The sequence below is a fragment of the Rhea americana genome, unplaced genomic scaffold, assembly GCF_003343005.1.
Source record: "Rhea americana isolate MKP2758 unplaced genomic scaffold, rheAme1 scaffold_3, whole genome shotgun sequence".
In the NCBI taxonomy this organism is placed as follows: domain Eukaryota; kingdom Metazoa; phylum Chordata; class Aves; order Rheiformes; family Rheidae; genus Rhea; species Rhea americana.
The window spans coordinates 11,526,641-11,532,640 of NW_028186423.1; positions in this window are offsets into that span (position 1 = coordinate 11,526,641).

A 6,000-nucleotide genomic window follows, 5' to 3' on the forward strand; every position below is an offset into this window, starting at 1 on the left:
TCTGAAACATTAACAACAGCAATCAAATGAAATGTGAGTATTTTCAGAGTACATACTGTGCCTTAGGACATTTTAGCTAATTTCTTGAATAAAGGAACTTTTCAGTAACCTTAAAGAAGCATACTCTGAAAAGACAGAGTTCTGAGTATCAGCTATTTCTGGCACATATCATCTGCAGAAATATTAGGCTCAGGAGACCCACATATTCCTCTTTTGTCTTCTTTATAAGATTATTTTGTGTATTTATGTTATTTAGCTTCCATATTGTAGCTGATGGATGTTCCTTAATTTGCCTGTGATGGGCATTGCTGTTTTGTGATGGTCCCTTAGAGGTACCTTGTGCTGTTTCTTCTCAGTGCTACTCACTTGGTCACTGCTCAGGGTGTTTGCTGAAGTTTGTTGGGCTGAAAGGATGATGACCATATGACCAGCCTTCAGCTTGTTTCCATCATGCAATATTGCCTGCCACTGCTACCTTGGTATGCATGGGTCGGTACACCTTAGCATACCTTGAGAAATGCTGGGGTTGGAGTATTTGTTGATAAAACTGAATTTGCTTTATGCTATTTGTGCAACTAGTTCTGCATGGTTTGGCCCGTGCCTGGACAGACACTTGATTTAAGTCATTTTCCAGAGCTCGGTTTAACTGCAGAAGGCTCATACGTGCTGCTTCTCAGATTTGGGAGTCTTAAAGCTCCCAAGGCATTAGAAAGATGGACAAATGTTATTTTCCCCGAGTGCCTTGTCCTTGGCATCAAGCATAAATAGTTGAAAATACATCCTTAACGTTTAATGGAAACAAACTAATCTTAGAGCCAAGGCAATGCATAAAATAAGTCTGCAAGCAAATATATATGTATATATCAGGAAGTTGTGTAGTCAGCCTTCTCCTTGCAATGGCATAGTTGTATAAGCATTAACTTTGAAAAGCCATAGCTGTGTCTCTTGCAGTAAATTAAGCATGACTGGAACAGTTCTGTGGCGCTGAGGCTGATGGAGAGGGAAAGGGACACATCCATACGATTCATCTCTCCTGCCCTCCGTGCCCGGCATACAAGCTGCCTATTGAGAGCGGTCCTGGCCCATGCCAGGCTTTTGGGCTGTGTTTGGGAATTGTTTGGGAAAGTTGGCAGAGCCTCCGCTGTGCCAGGCACTGTGCTAACACTTAAACAATATAGACAATTGCCTTCTAGTGCCTGGCAACGTTCCCCGGCACTGTTTAATTTACCAGTATGGACGTAGCTTTGGATTTCAAACTTTGGCAGATTCAGCTCGGCTTCCGCCCGACTTTAAAAGGAGGGAAACAAACATACAAAAAAATGACATTTAGGGGAGCAGTTCTGCTGCATGTGGTCCTTCTTAGAGCCTGAGAAATATGCAAATACACAGGCTCTATTGATTTGCTTCATATTACTCTGCATTGACAATAGAATAAAGACAAAAAGCAGAAATGACCCAGAAAATTGCCTTACTATTAGGAAAAAGGAAAATGCATTTTATTTATTTTGTTTTATTTTATTTTACTCTATTTTATTTTATTCCATTTTGCTTTATTTTATTTTGTTGAGTGACAGAGCCTGAGGAAGAAGTCTAAATGGGGAACTAAACTAGGAGTCTTCTCAGGGAGCTGTGTAGAAAATAGGGGAGTAAATGTGAGGGAATGTTCTTTTTTTTAAAAAAAAAAAAAAAGAGGAAAAGAGAATGAGAGAGAAAGAGACAAAGAAGAGGTCTAATCCCTTTGAAGCCTGTAGTTTTATGAGAGCTTTGTCCTTGAAGCTGTGCACCAAAGATGACTAGAGCCGCTTCAGGCTTTGCAAAATTACTACAAACATAAGGTGAGTGGCTTTATCATAAAATTGGAGTGGCCATTAAAACTTCAAAGGAGACGTATGACCTGAATTTTACCTGTCACAGTCTGGAGTATTTATTATAGGAAGATTTGATTCCTTTCTTTAGTTAACAACCTAGTACTCACATGAGGTCATGGGCCAGATTATAGTTTTCATTGGTGGTATGACAGATTAGATGTTAATATTTGATTGCTCATGACCTTGGCAATCCATAAACCATTGGACAGGTGAGAGTTCAAAAAAAAAGAAATCTTTTAGAAGTAAGAGCGTGTTTCTAATATCTGAATGTAGCCATCGTGATATCTTTCCATCAACTAACACCTAAACAGGTTGACTGTGAAGAATTCAAGACAATGCGTCCCTCAGGGGATGCTGGGCACTGTAGTCACGTAGGAGCACCGTTAAGCAGCACTGTTGCCTAGTTGCTGGGCAAGCCTGGAAATAAAAATGCCCCAAAGGAGGGACACATTCAGTGGTCAAAATGATAGGGAAAGACACTGTGATAAGCCATCTTTCCCTGGCTATTTCTGTGTGTTTTCCCCAGTCTTTGTCCGCTCACCTTTATCTGCTGGTTGACTCCACTTGACCCACTGCGGTTCAACACCTGGKCGTCTCAGACATGGGCAGCCCCTTCCCTTCACTCTCGCAGGGCTGCCAGATCAGCTGCACTGTCATTTGGTCACCTCTTCTACTGCCTTGACTCTCTCTTGTTTTCAGCCTTCTCCTTTCACTCCTCCTCGGAAGATAGGTTTCCCTGTGACTTCCCATTTTCCTTTCCAGTGTTTTCTGATATTTCGCTGCCTGTCTATTCCCCCAGGAAGCGCTTTTGATGCCTTATGTAAAGGAAAAACTACTGCACAGACCTTTGGCATCCCAGTCTGTTTGCCTTGCATCTTAGCAGGCAAATAATTACTGCATTTGAGTGAATATACTTGCCTACAGCTGTATTTGTAAATAATCAGAATCATTTTACTAATATTTGCATGAAACTGAGATGCTTATTGTTTTCAGAGAACATGACAATAATATTTTAACAGAACTCAACTCAGATCCTCCGTAAAATAGTTCATCTGCATGTTCCAAAGTCAGTTAAGTAACATATGCAATATTATAGCTGAGGAAATGAGAGTGGTGAGAGATAACTTGATTCAAAGACACGGTATGACTGTGGCCCGGTTGGGACCAGAACTCACACGTCTTGGTCCAGAGGCAAATACTAATCCTTACAGCTCTATGTRTATAATTTCATAGATCTAGATTCAGATGTAAAGTTGAGATTTAGTAGACTTTGGATGCCTAATTGCAGGCTATAGCCTGCTTGTTAGTACTGTCCTGTCTGTTTAGGTACCTCTATAAGCAGTCTTTATAACCTCTAATGGACCCTCTGTAAGGTCCATTAGGAATAATGATGGTGGCAACCAGCTTTTGCATAATAGATTTGTGGGTAGAATTCCTAGGGACTGAGAGGCACATGAGACCTTTTAGATTAGACCTCTGTTGAAGTCATCACCTGTGCAGCATCCCTAGTGTCCTTGSCCAGGCAGACAAGATAGTGTAAAAAGACTCTTTGGAAAGGAAGATTTTATGAARGGAAATTAGATTTTCATCAGCTAATTGATCCAGAAGCCAGTGACTGTTCTGGTTCATTGAAGTAAAACAGGCATGAGTGTAAGTCTAAATAAAAGTTTGAGAATCTGAGGAAAGTAAGAGATCATGTCCCATAGGTGTCATGATTTCAAGTGCAAAACTAAGCTGTCTGCAGACATGTCTGTGACAGGACTGGCTCAAACCTCTTCCAGCAGTATGATTAAACATGGAGATAAGGTTGCCATCTTTGAAAGCAAAAGATCCCAAACCAAACAATAGCAACCTGGGAATGTAAACCTGTTTCCCTAACTAAAAGCCAGACCCTCTCCATGACATACTCTCCTCCACTCTGAAGTGTCTGAGAACTGCAGGTCTCCTGGGCCTTTGATAGAGATCTCTCAACCTAGTGCTGATGGATCTCTCCTTACCTCTGTGGCCACTTGAAAACCCTCAGCTCATCTTCTCCTGTTATCTCCCAGTCCTAGCTCCAGAGCATTCTGACCATTTATTACCTGCCRTTCTTTTCTCCTCCTACCCTGTGTTGCAGTCAGTAGCAGTAATCTCAGAGTGTCTGAGTGTRTGGTGGGATGTCCACACCAGCAGAGGCTGTCTTGCGCCACCCTGGTACCCTTTGCTCTTCCAAAACAGTGAGAAACAGACTCAACCYCTTCTTCTGTCATTCCTCCGTTCCACTCCCTCAGCTTTCTCGCACCACATCACTACCCCAATCCCCTCAGATAGGAAAAACTCAGGATTAAATTGTTTCGCCAACAGCTAACAAGCCACAGCAAAACTGTCCTGGCTGGTTGGAGACCAGCCAAAGAGCAACTTGGTGGATCGTGTGTCATGGGTACTTATAGAAATGAAATGTCACAGCACTCAAATAGAGGAGGAGGATTTGGTCTCYGGCCACAGGGTGTAAAAAAACTTTATTGGAATCTTTGCTAGTTGAAACTGATCATAAACTACTTATTGCCACTGCTAAAAGGGGCCTGGCAAGCATTGTGCTGGGAAACATTTTTTTTCCAGTTACAAATATATGAATTGAAAACTAAAAATCAGCCTGAGTGAGACTTGTGGAATCAGATAAACTGTCTAAAGCACCTTGGGGGGAGGGGGGGAAGAAAGTGAAATAAAGTCCAGAACTAGATTATTTACACAGCAATTTTATTGAAAATCCTATCTGAAACAAAATACGGAGTATGACTGCTATGTATAAGGATGTGATACCACAAAAAGAAATTAAGGCTTTCAATATAACATTTCTGGGAAAGTCTATTTCCAGCTTCTATTATCAATGTAAAAACATGCTCTTACAAGTCTTAGGATTTTGTTTGAAGTGGCCAGGAGAGTAAGTCCTGAAGTACTGTAAGAAAGAATAATATTTAAAAGAGTAACATGAAGAGCATGAAAACGTGTAAGAAAAGTGTCATAGACTAGGTTAAAAAGAACAGAGAAATCTGTAAACCTTGTCCTGTGTTTTTAATATGTAACAAGTAAGTGAGAGACTCCTTATTAGGTATTTCGTATTAGGCCTAGAAATTAAACCGACTTCTCGACCCACATAATCATAAATATTATTCTCACTTCTCTGAGAAACATTTACTAGTAASTACCACAACTAAGCAGATGATCATGCACACGAAATATATCTTTACTGGAAGTGGTATATCCTAACGTCTGATTGTCTGTCACAAGTTAGGCAAGAATTAAACTAAGGGATTAAWCAAGCAGTGAATAATGCTGTAAAARGTAAGTGCCAGTTGCACYGCCAGCTTCTCATCTGATGCTGGTCTCCTCRCACGGCCAGTCCCAGTCTTCTCCCAGGACTCTCTAAGACCTGGCTGGTTTGCCCAGTTCCAGTCTCTTGTTYTCATCAGGCCTCAGTCTGACCCAATGCCTAGTCCATAGTTTTTCTGTTCAGCTACTCCCTGCCCAGTCTGCCCCTTTCTTCCCAAGCCCATTCACAGCATGCTTCCCATTCCCAAGATTTTGGTTTGAGAGCCCCATCTCCTTGTCCTTTCTTAGCCTGTCCGGTTCTCCTTTATTCCCAAATTGTATGTCAGGTTTGTGTCCGTCAGCAAAGTCCTACTGGTTTCTAATCCTCTGTAGGTCACCTAGTTGCTGTCTTGCTCTTTCTCAAGCTTCTTATCTAGACTGCTTGCCTGTGTTGGGCACATGAGTGTTTCCCAGTTCCTGTATCTGGATGTGTATTTAGTCTTACCCTGGCTCCATGCTGGAAGAGAAACCTGGTCATGTGCACTGGATGGAAGTTGCAGCATGTTCCAACAGGCCCCTCAATTCAGATGAGCATGAATTGAGGGCACCAAGATATGCTGTAGAGCAAGTAAGTACAGACACAGCCTGTAGTCAGCTAGCTGGCTCCCTAGTCCTGGTTCTCATTCCAATTTTCCATACCTCAGTCATCACTCCCCATCTCCACCTCCAACTGGCCTAGATTTCTGTTGCCTATTTTGGGTCCATCTCATAAAACTTCTCTTCCCAGTGGATCCCATCCTGACCCTCTGATCTGATCTTTATCATCTTAGCATTTGAATGGTAT